Source organism: Mya arenaria, chromosome 6 (assembly GCF_026914265.1).
Source record: "Mya arenaria isolate MELC-2E11 chromosome 6, ASM2691426v1".
Taxonomy (NCBI): Eukaryota; Metazoa; Mollusca; class Bivalvia; order Myida; family Myidae; genus Mya; species Mya arenaria.
Window position 1 is genome coordinate 56,493,315 of NC_069127.1, and position 15,084 is coordinate 56,508,398.

Here is a 15,084-nt window from a genome sequence, read left to right on the forward strand (position 1 = left end):
AGCTTCACGTGTTCCAAATTTGATCACAATATCTCATTCCCTACTATTGACTTTCTGTGTGTAAGAACGTACCTACGTGATTTACAAAGCAATACTATATATATGAATAGCAAACACAACATAAATTATACGGCCGTATGTTTTGTGTTACTTAATAAATCAGATTACCGGCATATTTCAAATATTTAGATATTGATGCTTGTGAAAAACACATCATAAATAACTAATATGTATGAATGAACAGTTTTAAGTACATACAGATACAAAAAACAACAACATGTTTTTGCTCTCATCCCTCGATATGGACAACATCGAACAATATCCCTCGAGCTCGCGTATAGGGAAATGGCAGTAATCATTATCACAGACTCGTTATTCTAAATACATTGTTACTATCCTCAGTCCACTTAAAAGCTATCCCCTGTGCAGTTATTTATTTGCTTCATCTATCCCCAGTACACTGCCAGGGCATCAAAAGGTATGAATATCTCCGTAACAACAAAATATATCATAATGATATCTTACACATTACTAGATTATGTAATTACAATGAAATCGCTCGATTCAGTTTTTATTCTTATTTTCAATTTGTTGATTAATGTTTGAAATGGTACCACATAAATGAACATTTGTGAGCGATCATCCAACATACGGCGAGAATTGGGCTATCATACAAAAGAGGAGACACATTTCCATCATAGTCGTATATTGCACAGTATCGAGTAATTCAAAACTCTTCGATTTTGTTAAATATATCACCATAAAATACAAAAAATGATAGAAAACGTTTCAGATTAGCCCTCGTTAATGACATGATAACTCGATAAGCCAGTTTTTATTACAAACTACACGCTACCTTTCGGTTCATACATTGAGTATTTTTCTCTTTTTTTATATTTCCTCAAATTCATGTTTAGCATTAAAAACATTGTTGTATATAGATAAATGCAATGCTATAGACTAATTGTTATGTAACGGCTTAAATAAAGTTTAGAAACAATACGTTAATAACATATATGTAAACAAATTTTAAAATAAATATTATATTAGTCATCAGATTTTTTAAACAGTCAAAGATTGTAACGTTCCGCTTGTAGGTGGCGGATGTGCGTTCATAATAACGTTCCGTTATAAACGGAAGTACGTTCATAACGGATGTAAACATGGTTGGTAATATGCAAATTAGCAAAGCACGGGCTATGTGAGAATAGAGAAGTTAGTGTATATAAAGACCAGTGGACCCCATTCAGGGTTGAGCATGCTTTTCCCTGAAGGGATCTGTTGGTGTTTGTTTCATTACGCCAGAAAGCTCGGCTATCTGGTGTTTGTTTGTTTGTTTGATGGTCTCGCAGGTTACAATTCATTGCAAGTTCCAGTTGACAAATAAAATATATTCTGCTCAAGTTGTGTTATAATGACGAAGTTATTCGAATTTATACAATGTTAGCGAAAAGCACCGGAAATATAAACGAAAAATGGAGACCGTTATTGTTCCTAGTTAACTCACTGAACTTATTTCTTTTATTATACCTAGTTTCACATTAATGTTAAAGTTGACATAACAAAGTTTTAAAGGTGCAATATTAAGTTGTTTCATACTCTAGCCGTCCTCAATATTTTATTAAAAAAACATGAGGTTTTTTACTGACATCGCATCTGCCTCTACACCTTAAACAAATTGCATAAATAGTTTACAAATAAGACAAATTAAGACATATTTGTATATTTTATATCATTTTGTTACATATAAAACAAAAAAGATTGCCAAATCAGTTTAACAAACATCGGTAATACAATGCGTTGCCTGGGGCAATAAGTTATTAACTGGGAATTATGAGACCGGATGGGACCGGATTTTACGAAGAGAGACCGGAAAATAGTATCGCCCGGGAATTACCGTTAACTTTGTTAAATTTATGTAGAGTTACATCCCTTGTTTGAAATTTTACCATTGAAAACACGCCGTTTATAAAATAAATATTTTTGTTTTAAACCGGAATGCAACAATAAGGTGTGATTTTTTAGTAGGTATTAACCGAGTAAAATAAATGTAAGTACTGTATTATACGAAAGTACGTTTGTATGCCATCAAATTATGTTTATTTATTTCTATATATCTCATTATTTGAGTCGAACTTTCTGCCGAAATCCCTGCCCTGCGGGGACGAACTAATGGTAAAATTATCTCCAATTGCCCCCACACCCCAGATACCATAGGCAACTCTCAAATCTTTGCTATATTTTGCACGAAGACAAAACCACCAGAGGTAAAAACATGGCCCATTTCCCGGGCTATCCCCGGTATACCCGGGGGGGGGGGGGAGGGGGGCGTGGTTACAATTAACTGGTGCATAAACGGTAAAGAAACCAAGCAATAAATCACAAGTCTGTCTAAATATGCTGTTGTCTGCAGTGATTTTTTTTCGTGAAATTTACTGCCGAATAACGGCTGTTTCTCCCCGCCGAAAATCGTCTAATTTTCCCAAAAAATAGTCATATTTTCCACAAAATTGGTAATCAATTCCCCTCAGAAATGAATAAAAAATACAACTTTGAATTGTCAGGTTTTTTTCGGCAATATTTATAGCCGGTATTCGGTCATGTTCCCAATGGCAAAAAGTACCCTTTTTTCCCATTTCTGAATAAAAATTTCCAATCTGGAGATCTAAAACTTCAAAAGAAAATAAGAATAAAAGACGATGAAATTATAAACAAAACAGTTATTTCCCCTACATGCAAGCGCCTATTCACAGAAACATACAATGATGTAATATCCGCGTCATGGTGAAAGTTGGGTTTTCATTGGTTTAACTCCATTTTTTCATCCAATCAGAGAGCATGTAACAAATTAAGAGTTCAAATCATTGTGTTAAAAACATGTGTCATTGTCAACAATAGGATTACTAACTTAAAAGTGATAGTAAATTATTCGGTGCAGGAGGGGATTAAAATAACTAATAGACAATGCTGCTCTTTGTCATGCCTAAGGCCAGAGTTTTTTATCATTAGATTTACGGGAGATTTTTCAAAAAGTTGGGTAAGGAGGAGGAAATAAAAATAAAAATAAAATGCATAAAATGTCCCGAAGGAGAAATAAATAAAAATAAAATGGATTTTTCTTCGATTTTTTTTATTTTTTAAATCTTCTTATATCATGAAGACAAAACACACCTTACTTGTGTCAGCTTTTTCATAGGCTGAACAAAGGGTGAAAGACCACCATACAGTTTCAAAAGCATAATTAAAGATCCATTTAAAGACTGAAAATATTTACCTTAACGCAGTTCAAGCGCTTATTGAAATTAATGCACCAGTCAATTGTAACCACGGCACCCCAGATCCAGCCAACTCTGGGTAAAATCCATGTCCTGCAGGAACAAACTGAGGGTAAAATCCCTGCCAAATGCCCCCGCACCCCAGGCCCATACCCCGCTATATTTTGCGCGAAGACAAAACCACCGGGTTCACCTGGCACTGCGGGGCCACCGGGGAGGTAAAAACATGGCCCATTTCCCCGGCTATCCCCGGTATACCCCGAACCGGGGCGGGGGGCTGTGGTTACAATTGATTAGTGCATAATTGTTAAGTAGATATTTGTTCAAATGCATCTATGCATACATGTGATACATATATTATCAACCCATATATTTTATGAAACATGTCAGTGTAATAAAGAAGTTAAAATGGCCTGCCAATTTCTAACCTTTTGCCCACAATATAAGCATTTCCTTTTAATAGTGAAGTGATCAAACATTGAACAATGTTTAAGACACGGAAAGGAGGTCAAATGATTTGTATGTCTTTAACATATAGCACCGTGACCATTTACCGTTATGTGGTTTTCATATAGAAAATATTACCAAATAAAGTCTAAGCCTTGATGGATATACCTATTCACTTCAAAGTTTGACAGGGCTTACGGAAGCATAGACAGTCAAGTGTAATATATTTCAAAATAACTGGTTAAAAACTGATTTTATAATTGATCCTGAACAATATCATTCGAATTCCAGCTATTGGGATGCACTTTGACACATTAGCAACTGATCAGTTTAACTTCTTGCACTGACTGCCAAATGTTATCTTATGTTCCAATGTTTTCTGTCTTGCCAGAAACAAACACAATGTTATTATTAGCTCATTTTCAGTATTTTATAACGATGTAAATTATAATTGATTATTAAACAAATTGACAACTACGAACGTAAGAAGATACCTTGTGTTTTTCGCTTCAAATATCAGATATGTGACCGTGAGGCAGTGTGTTCAATGCTCCTCAGAGTCAAATTCAGAAATAAATATCCATTTTGACTATGATGAACACGATATCATTTTGCAGTTTGTGTTTGTCAGAAGCTTTGAATATTTGCGCTGTAATCCAATTCATCCTTTTTAATATACTACGTGCGCCAACGACTTTTTTATTGACAAACACAACCCACGAATTTCTGTCTCCTTATTTTGACCGGATGTTGTGCAATCATTCCACCATGGACCTATAAACCATGCTTTATAGGTCCGTGATTCCACGAATCGCGAACAAGATACTAGATCTACAAAAAATCACAATAAACACGCCTTAAGTTATCGACGGTTTGATTTAAATAAAGTAACATAAACATTGAAACGTCTTGGTAGTAAAACTTTTCTATATAGCTGACATTGACTCGCTACTTTCACTTTTGACAGGACGTTGTTATGGTTACGGGTACCTGTTCTGTTTCCCCGCGTTTTTGCGACTGGTTTACATATAATTGAAGTAAAAATACCGATAATGAATGACAATTAGTACACCATTCGGAGCTCCTCGGCCATTTTTTCAAAAACAACCTCGGATGTATGCCGGTACATTTGTTGAAGTAGTCCGTATTTTTTTGAATAAAAGCATTAATTAAATGTAGTGTTTAAGAGTTGTATTCATTGCTCTCAGTTTAAATTGATTGCCAGTGAAGTGTATTATTGCAAACATAATTACGATTCCCAAGAGTTAAGTCATAAATTTTAACTACTAAATAAGATTACTACGCGATCTATTTGCAGCGGACTTAAACGTACCACTTTTTAAGTATGTAAACCGTCCATATATACATCCGAGGTTGTTTTTGAAAAAATGGCCGAGGAGTTCCGAATGTTAGTACACCAGTTGCTTCTGAGATATGGGTTATAGAACACTAATTTTATTTTCTTCGTAACATTGGAGCAACGTTCGTCGGAAAAAATAAAAATAAAACTAGGAAATTTTATTTTATTTTTATTTGGGTTTTGCAATATTTAGGTACGGCGCTCCCGTAAATCTAAAGATATAAAAACTCTGGCCTAAACTACATGTTTACATACGTGACATTGACCTTCATTGCCAATATCGGAAACTGAGAAGTGAAACTGAAAGTAGACAATTGTATTTATTCATTATAATGATGGTGTATTTACTTTTTGATGAATGCCGAAGGAAACATGTTGATGAAATCCTACAAAATTCAATCATTTGTTTTATGATCATTTGCAAACAAGTCTTGACTATTTGGAAATTGGAAAAAAATATAAAACATATATCAAATTCTCTCTATGAGTGTGAAAGTCATCATTTTTAAAAGACAGCAGATTTTGTATCCAATTTAAGAGGAAGATCAGCCCATTAAATTGTCTCTGAAATTTTTAAGAACATGTTAACCAATCAATTGACTATTTCAAAGAGTTAAAACAAGGGATTAAACAATGTAAGGTGTTAACAGAGTCAGTGCATATTATGATGATAATACCAATGTTATTCATTATAGTATTATATAAATTATATCCTTGGTAATTATTTATGAAGAATTTCTCAAAATTGATAGGGATCATTTGGCACAAAAAATCATGTTTTTTACATGTTTTGATGATAGTAACAGTCATTAAAGAGAGTTGAAAAAGTTTTAATAGGTGTCTTTGTTACTGTTTATTTTAAATGACCATTTTAATGTTCATTGTATTTTCCCAATTTTGGGAATTAACGCGCTTATTTTCCCAATTGTAAAGCCACAGGTGGTTTTGAAAATTTAAATAAAAATCACTGCTGTCTGTTTATAAGATCACTGATAACAATTATTCAATCAATAACAACGCATGCTTACAGCAGTGTGCGGTTTCGCGTGAATACAGGGGTGCCTTAACGAAAACCATCATAACTTAATTAAGGGCATTCGGAGCTCCTCGGCCATTTTTTTCAAAAACAACCTCGGATGTATATGGACGGTTTACATACTTAAAAAGTGGTACGTTTAAGTCCGCTGCAAATAGATCGCGTAGTAATCTTATTTAGTAGTTAAAATTTATGACTTAACTCTTGGGAATCGTAATTATGTTTGCAATAATACACTTCACTGGCAATCAATTTAAACTTAGAACAATGAATACAACTCTTAAACACTACATTTAATTAATGCTTTTATTAAAAAAAATACGGACTACTTCAACAGATGTACCGGCATACATCCGAGGTTGTTTTTGAAAAAATGGCCGAGGAGTTCCGAATGAATTAAGGGATGGTATTATATGCATACAACATAGAAATAGAGTCACGCATACAATGTAGGTGAAGAAGGGTTTTCAATTTTGCATACAACATTCTCAAAGAGGGTTGTTAAGAAACGCATACAATGAAGAATAAGAAAAAAAATATTGGCATCAAAATTTTATTGTTTAAATCAATAAGTTATTATGTTTATGAGTTAAGTCAAGCGAAACTTAGTTGTTTGAATAAGGAATAAAACCTCATTTCAAATCATTAAAATTGGTTTAATAGCTAGAATTATGAAGGAAACAAAATATTATTTTTTATGAAAACATTGTAATTGGGTAAAGTAAAGACATCAATGGTAAGAACAATATGGTAGGACTTTGAAGATTGTATTCGAAATACACCCACAAGTTGTTTATTCATTGAATATAAATACATCTATGAAACAGAAACATATCATGTCACACTGATTATGATACATATTAGACACATGTAATGTAAATAGATAGATATAAATAATTTGTCAAAGTAAAAGACTAGTTTCAAAATAATAGACATATTGTACATGTATTTTCAAGAATTAACGTAAATACAGTTAGAGATTGTATCTGAAATGAACACAGCTGCATAAGTATGATAAATATAAAAAATCAATTTTAATCGATGCATTTCATCAAAGATGCATGCGAATTATAAATATATTATATAAATATTACATGAAAAACACAGAAATATATATATAGGTATTTTTATATAATTTTTATTTGTTAATTCCTTCTTAATCATATTGTTTTACCTGTTGTTGGAAATGCTGTAAGTTTTCAAAGCATTGAAATAAATGCTCTCTTAATTTAGTAGTATCAAATATCAAATTATGTCAAAGTGTTTTATTAAACTGAAAAAAGTTGCATATATATGCAATGGCAAAGAGGTCACAATCAGTGCTTATTTGTTTGTTTCACAACACTAGGCACTTTTGTTTTAATCATTTTTAAATTTTTCCCATAATTTTGTGACTGTTGGAATTTTAATCCATCTGGTATAAAAAAATTATTTCTGTTCCTGTACTATCCAATTAATAAATGTTATATTTTTGCTAAATTGAACTCACCAAATTTTATTTGTCACCAAACACCTATCTTTATGACATTCCTAAAATTAATTATGTGTGAGTAAAGAACAAACAAAACATTGTATATCACCTGCTTTCATGGATACTAGAAATATGTGTCAGAATTTTGGGGAGTCTAAAATTATGCCCGCCTTTGAAGAAGAGGGGTATAATGCTTTGCACATGTCGGTTGGTCAGTCTGTGGGTAGGTCGGTCAGTCGGTCCGTCAGTAGACCAATGCTTGTCCGAGTGATAACTCAACAATTCCTGGATTTATGGTCATCAAATTTGACATGAAGGTTGGGCCTGACCAGTAGATGACCCCTTTTGATTATATTGGTCATTGGGACAAAGGTCAAGGTCACAGTGGCCTTTAATGGTGAAATGATTTTAAAGCTTGTCTGAGTGATAACTCAACAATGCCTTGACCTATGGTTATCAAACTTGACATAGAGGCTTGACCAGGAGATGACCCCTATTGGTTTAAGGGTTCAAAGGGTCAAGGTCAAGTGACCTAGAATGATAAAATGTTGTCCGAGTGATAACTCGACAATGTCTGCACCCATGGCCAACAAACTTGACTCAGAGATTGGGCCTGACCAGTAGATGACCCCTATTGATTTCGCAGGTCATTGAATCAAAGGTCAAGGTCACAGTGACCTTGAATGATAAAAGGTTGTCAGAGTGATAACTAGACAATGCCTGCACTTATGGTCCTCGAACTTAAGGGTTGGACCTGACCTGTACATGACCCCTTGTGATTTTTGGTGTCATCAGGTCAAAGGTCAAGGTCACAGTGACCTTGAAAGCAACATGCTTGCTGTGTGATAACTCATCTCAGTCCATGCATATTTCTTTCAATTATCCAAATAAGCCTGACAACATGGCGCTCAGGGTCGGGCAAACCTCTCTTGTTTTAAAGAAGACAATGAACTAAAGCAAAGGATTGTCATAAGACAGCATAGGCCAATAATGATTTAGATCAAATCACTGAAGCTGTGTAGTATACACAGATTGGTGTGGGCCACGTATAGAAGTCAAGTTATATAAGACTGCTGACAAAAAATCAGATTGTAGATATATAAGTTCAAAAATTGATGTTTTATGCATTTTTCTTGAATCAGTTAAATTATTTTTCGAATGGAAATTTGAAAATCTACGATCTGATTTATTGTCAGCAATCTTATATCATTGGTTTGAGAATATTTACTCAAAAAATTGCTCTTTCCAAGACAAAAAATAAAAAAAAGATGTTAAAATGGTCAATCTGTGAGAGTGCAACTTTAAAGATGTCAACAAACTAATTTAAAGGATTGTCACAAGCTATGTTTAATTGACCATACTTAGTGCAAAAGCTGGTACTTGAATAAGTGCTATTTTATGTAATTATACTAACAAATTCAGTTACATTTCTGATTGTATAGCAACACTCTTACCAACTATGGGATGTTTTATTATTCATGTTGAATTGCTCCAGAAAATTGTATGTGTTATTGATCAACTCATTGCATTTTTAAGCAAAAGAACAATTAAGATTCCTTTAAGTTCATATACAACATGCACATATTGAAAATTATAATATAGACAAGTAAAATTAAATCTCTTATAATTATCAGTATAAATTTACAAATTATACAATTTCACATCATGTATAACAAGAAAGAGAAATTTGTGCGCTTGGTTTTCAAAATACCAAAAATAATTCACAAAAAACAACAACATAGCAACAACAGTATATTTTATGTACCTGTCAATCGTAACCACGCCCCCCCCCCCCCCAGGTTAGGGGAATAGCAGGGACTTTGACTTTCGGTCCAGCCAAGCCCGGGCAAAATCTCCGTCCTGCGGGGATGAACTGCTGGTAAAACCCCGCCAAATGCCCCTGTACCTCAGGGACCCTAGATAAGGCCCATATCCTGCTATATTTGGCGTGAAGACAAAACCACCGCATTCACCCTGCATTGTGGGGCAACCTGAAAGGTAAAAACCGTCAATTTTCCTGGCTATCCCCGGTATACCCCCAGACCGTGGGGGGGGGGGGTTGTCGTGGTTACAATTGACTGGGGCATTACTTATCTGTATTGCTCAATTTGCATAGTGCATACTAATTAAAATATCCATATTTCTCAATATGCAATATGTGAAAAAACTTATATTAACTATTCCAAAACAAATTATCAATTCAGATATTTAATGGACCGCCAGAGATTATTGTTGAGTTTTCATGTAATACTGTATTGAATTAAAGGTTTTTCTGTGTTGTCTCTTTACATTAGCATGCGTTTTCATGCAATCTTAAAATTTCTATTTAGATAATAGATTAAAAAAGAAAAATCAATTATGTTCTATTTTTTAATGCAAAAACTAAAAACAAAGTGAACAAACTATTATGCACTTGACTAAACTCATAAACATTATAATTTATTGACTATTAATTAACAATAAAATTTCAATGTCAATATTTTTTTGTTATTCTATATTGTATGCCTTTCTGAACAACCTTCTTAGTGTATGTTGTATTCAAAGTTCAAAACCCTTCTTAGCTTATTCTTGTCTTGTATTCTGTATGTGTTGCCTTATTTCTATGTTGTATGCAATTCAAACTGTGCCCTTAATTATTAATTATGGTATATTCTACAATTTATACACCAATATAAAGCTGAAGAAATTACCTTTCATTTGATAAAAAACAATTCGTCATAGCTTATTTATTAAAAATGGTATATTTACAACAAACAAATTTGGGGAAACAATATATGTGTAAACTTTGAAAATGGGACCCCAAATTGGTCAGAAAAATCTACAAGACAAACTATATGTTAGCCTCTGCTTGCAACGGCAAAACGCACTGGTACGCATTATCAGAACTTGACTTGTGACTTTGAATAAGAATAATCACATTGTTATTTTGATATTTGCGCGTTATATTGAATTTTGTGATTTTTTTTTGTCGCCTATGTAGCATGCGAGACATAATGGTTCATGTTGGTCGGCATTGTCGTCTTCACATCAGTATGATTTCATGTCCCATTTCTAACGATTTTCCAATGTTTATTGGCATAATATCTTGACTGAGATTGATCAACAGTTGTATCGCACTATTTACCCAAGAATTAAAGCCCTTGAATTGCATTTTTTCCAAATAAACTTTGTCTGCTCTCTTTCTTGTAAAGTTCTTATCCTACCTTTATCAAACTTTGTTACAGTGAATATACCTCGACTAAGTTATGCACCAGTCAATTGTAACCACGACCCCAAGGTCCCGGGGTATACCGTGAATAGCCGGGGAAAAGGGCCGTGTTTGTACCCTTCAGGTGTCCCCGAAATGTGGGGTCAAAGCGATAGCTTTGTATTCATACCAAACATAGCGGGGAAGGGCCTTACCTAGGGTCCCTGGGGTGCGGGGGCATTTGGCGGGGGGTTTACCAGCAGTAAGTCCGGATTTTTCCCGGGCTTGGCTGGACCGAAAGTCAAAGTCCCCTCTCTTTCCCGGACCCTGTGGGTCCGTGGTTACAATTGACTGGTGCATTGAATAAACAACCATCGTATTACTAACATTTGAGTTATTGCCCTTGAATTGTCAAAAATGCCGAAATTAACTTTGACCGCTCGCCTCTTTTTCTAGATAAACACGATTAACTTTACTGGATTAAAATGATTAGGGCATACATTTGTAATTGCTTGAACACGTTTGAACCACAAGCGTCTGGCTCATTTTTATACCTCCGACAAACAAAGTTTGAAGGGAGTATATTGGAGTCATTATACCCCCGACAAACGAAGTTTGAAGGGGGTATATTGGAGTCACTCTGAATTCGGTCGGTCGGTTGATCGGTCGGTCGGTCCGTTGCAATTTACCTTGTCCGGATCATAACTTAAAATTTACTGGATGGAATTTGATCAAACTTCATACAATGGTAGAGCATAATGAGAGGAAGTGCAGTGTACAATAAACATAACTCTATTCTTGCTTATTACTGAGTTATTGCCCTTTGTTACTTTTTTTGTCCGGAGTATAACTTGAAAAAGTATTGGATGAAAATCATTGGAACTTCATACAATGGTAAAGCACAATGAGAGGAAGTGCAGTGTTTAAGAACCATAACCCTACTTAAGCTGATTACTGAGTGATTGCCCTTTATTTGTTATTTTTTGCTGTCAATTTTTTTTCCAGACATTAACCTGAACACTACTTGATGGAATTTATTAAAACTTAATAAAATGGTAAAGCACAATGAGAGGAAGTGCAGTGCACAAGAACCACAACTCTATTTCAGCCAATTACAGAGTTATTTCCCTTTGTTACTTTTTTCTTGTCAGGAGCATAACTTAAAAACTATTGGATGGAATTTAATAAAACTTCATACAGTGATATATCATAATGAGAGGGAGTGCGGTGTAGAGGAACCGCAATTCTATTTTAGCCAATTACAGAGTTATTGACCTTCGTTACTTTTTTCTTGTCCGGAGGATAATGAGAAGGAGTTCAGTGTACATGAATCAATACACTATTTTAGCAGATTACAGAGTAATTGCCTTTTTATGCCCCCGAAGGTGGGCATTTTAAAATCGCACCGTCCGTCCGTCTGTCCGTCCGTCCATCCGTCCGTCCGTCCTTCCGTCCGTCCGTGTGTCCGGCTCAATAACTCGTGTCCAGGCTGTAACTTTCCCTTGTAAGGACATATTTTAAAATAACTTGCCACAAGTGTTCCACATACCAAGACGACGTGTTGCGTGCAAGACCTGTGTCCCTACCTCTAAGGTCAAGGTCACACTTAGTGTTTATTCACAATGGATTGCTGCATATAAGGACATAGAGTAAAGGTTGTCGGGTCCAGGCTGTAACTTTCCCTTGTATGGACAGATTTTAAAATAACTTACCACATGTGTTCCACATACCAAGACGACATGTCGCGTGCAAGACCCGTGTCCCTGCCTCTCAGGTCAAGGTCACACTTAGGTGTTTATTCACGTGTCGCGTGCAAGACCCGTTTCCCTACCTCTAAGGTCAAGGTCACACTTAGTGTTTATTCACAATGGAATGCTGTAAATATAAGGACATAGAGAATAGGTTGTCGTGTCCGGGCTGTTACTTTCTCTTGTATGGACATATTTTAAAATGACTTGCCACATGTGTTCGACATACCAAGACCACGTGTCGCGTGCAAGACCCGTTTCCCTATCTCTATGGTCAAGGTCACACTTAGTGTTTATTCACAATGGAATGCTGCATAGCGTATAGGTTGTCCTGTCCAGGCTGAAACCTTTTGTTGTATGGACATATTTTAAAATAACTTGCCACATGTGTTCGACATACCAAGACGACGTGTCGCGTGCAAGACCCATGTCCCCACCTCTAAGGTGAAAGATACACTTAGTTTTTATTCACAATGGAATGCTGAATATAAGGACATAAGAGTGTAGGTTGTCAAATATTGGTGTTTGTTTTATGTTCAGAGGCAATTTAAAATAACTTGCCATATGTATTTGACACATAAAGGCAAGATCAACTTTTTATGTACTGACCTTGTTCATAGGTCAATGTCACATTTGGGGGCATTCGTCACATACTGTGACAGCTCTTGTTTGTTTTTTGTTTTTTTCAAACTTTTGTCCGGACATTAACTTGAAAACTACTAGATGGAATAGCATAAAACTTCATACAATGATAAATCATAATGAGAAGCGACGTTGGGGGGTATTAAAACCCCTCGGTGATAGCTCTAGTTTGCGTCTAAAATGTGGAATAATATTATTTTGGGTACATATATTATGAGATTAAGAACACATCTGAAGAAAGTATATGCCTTAGATATATTAATAAGTATATCTAAGGCATATACTATCTTCAGATGTGCTGTTTATCTCATTATATATGTACCCAAAAAATATTTATCCACATTTTAGACACAAACAATGAGCCAGATGCTTTTGGTTTGAACTACAGCCAGATCACTCTAGAGTTATGGCCCTTGAATTGTTAAAAAAATGCCCAAATTCACCTTACTCGAGCATTTCTTATCCAATCATTAGCGAATGGGATGACAAGGGCAATGGGGTTACTATCACATTTGTTGTCTCAAATGGATAGCATAATATATTCTAAAAATTAAATATGACCAAAGAAATGTTAAAAAATGCCCAAATGCCCAAATGCATTTTATGCGCTCTCTAGCATTTTCTTTATCCAATTTTTACAAAATGTCGTCGCAATGTTAATACGAACACTTTCTCAACTGATTTCAAATACTCTTCATTCAGGTCTAACAGACCTTCAATTGTCAAAATTTTACAAAAAAAAATCACCTTGACAACTACCCTTACGGAAGCATTTTTATTCAATCTGTACAAAACAGAGAGCAATGTTTATAGCCATACTATATACTACAAGTTTGATAGCCAAGAACAAGGATGCAACATTTATTTTGGAGTTGTTGGCCTTAAATTTTCAAATTTGACCATCTCTACACATAACATTTTATCATTTGATATATTAGAATAAAAAAATTAAGTTCAAAATTTAAACATATCGCTCTAGTAACGTAAGGTCCTACTGATAATAAATAATTGCTTTATTGGTTTCCATTCCGAAAAAGTTGGCGCTCGAAGCAAGCGACATTTTCAATTCGCGGAATCCTAGTAAATGCTCTTCGATTTCACTGTTAATAAATTTGCGATAATTATCGTCGCAAATTTCAAAATAACGATACAGCTACATGTATTCCTACTGTGTTTACTTCCTGTCTATTGTTACATGTTTTGCTTTTTGTTGTGCACACAATCATTTTCAAGCATATATGTAACTATTGCAGTTCCAATGGCAACGGAGGTACCAACAAAGAAACGGAAGACTGGCGGCGTCTTTGTGAGGGGTGTGACTCAATGTCAACCTTGCTCCAGTGGTGGGGAAACCATCTTAGCAGACGCGTATTGTAATGACTGCGAGGAATTCATGTGTCCGAACTGTACAGGTGTCCATAGAAAACTGAAAGCAACAAGGTCTCACCACTGCAAGGAAATCAAATGTGGTAGATGTGAAATTGCTAGAGGACCGAATAAACGAATGGCGTTGAATTCCAGTGCGAAAAATGTGCAAGGAACTAAAAGTAGCCAATTAGATGAATTAATAAATAAGCCGTGTAAGCAGCATCCATCAGAGCCTATTAAGTACTTCTGTTCGATCCACCAAACCCTAGTCTGTGGGCATTGTCTTGCACTAGAACATCGAGCATGTGAAGTGAAGATAATTTCTGAAATATGTGATGATTTTAAAGATGGTCAGGAACATAAAGATGTCCAGAAAGAATTTGTACAAGTATTACAGGATGTAAATGAAACGATTTCTGATTCTGAAAAAAACATTGCATCAATTAAAGAACTCGGTGATATTGAAATTTCTAAGCTGAGAAAATTTCACGATGAGATCACCAAGTACTTAGATGAAAGAGAAAAATGTATCGTTGGTTGCATAAAACGT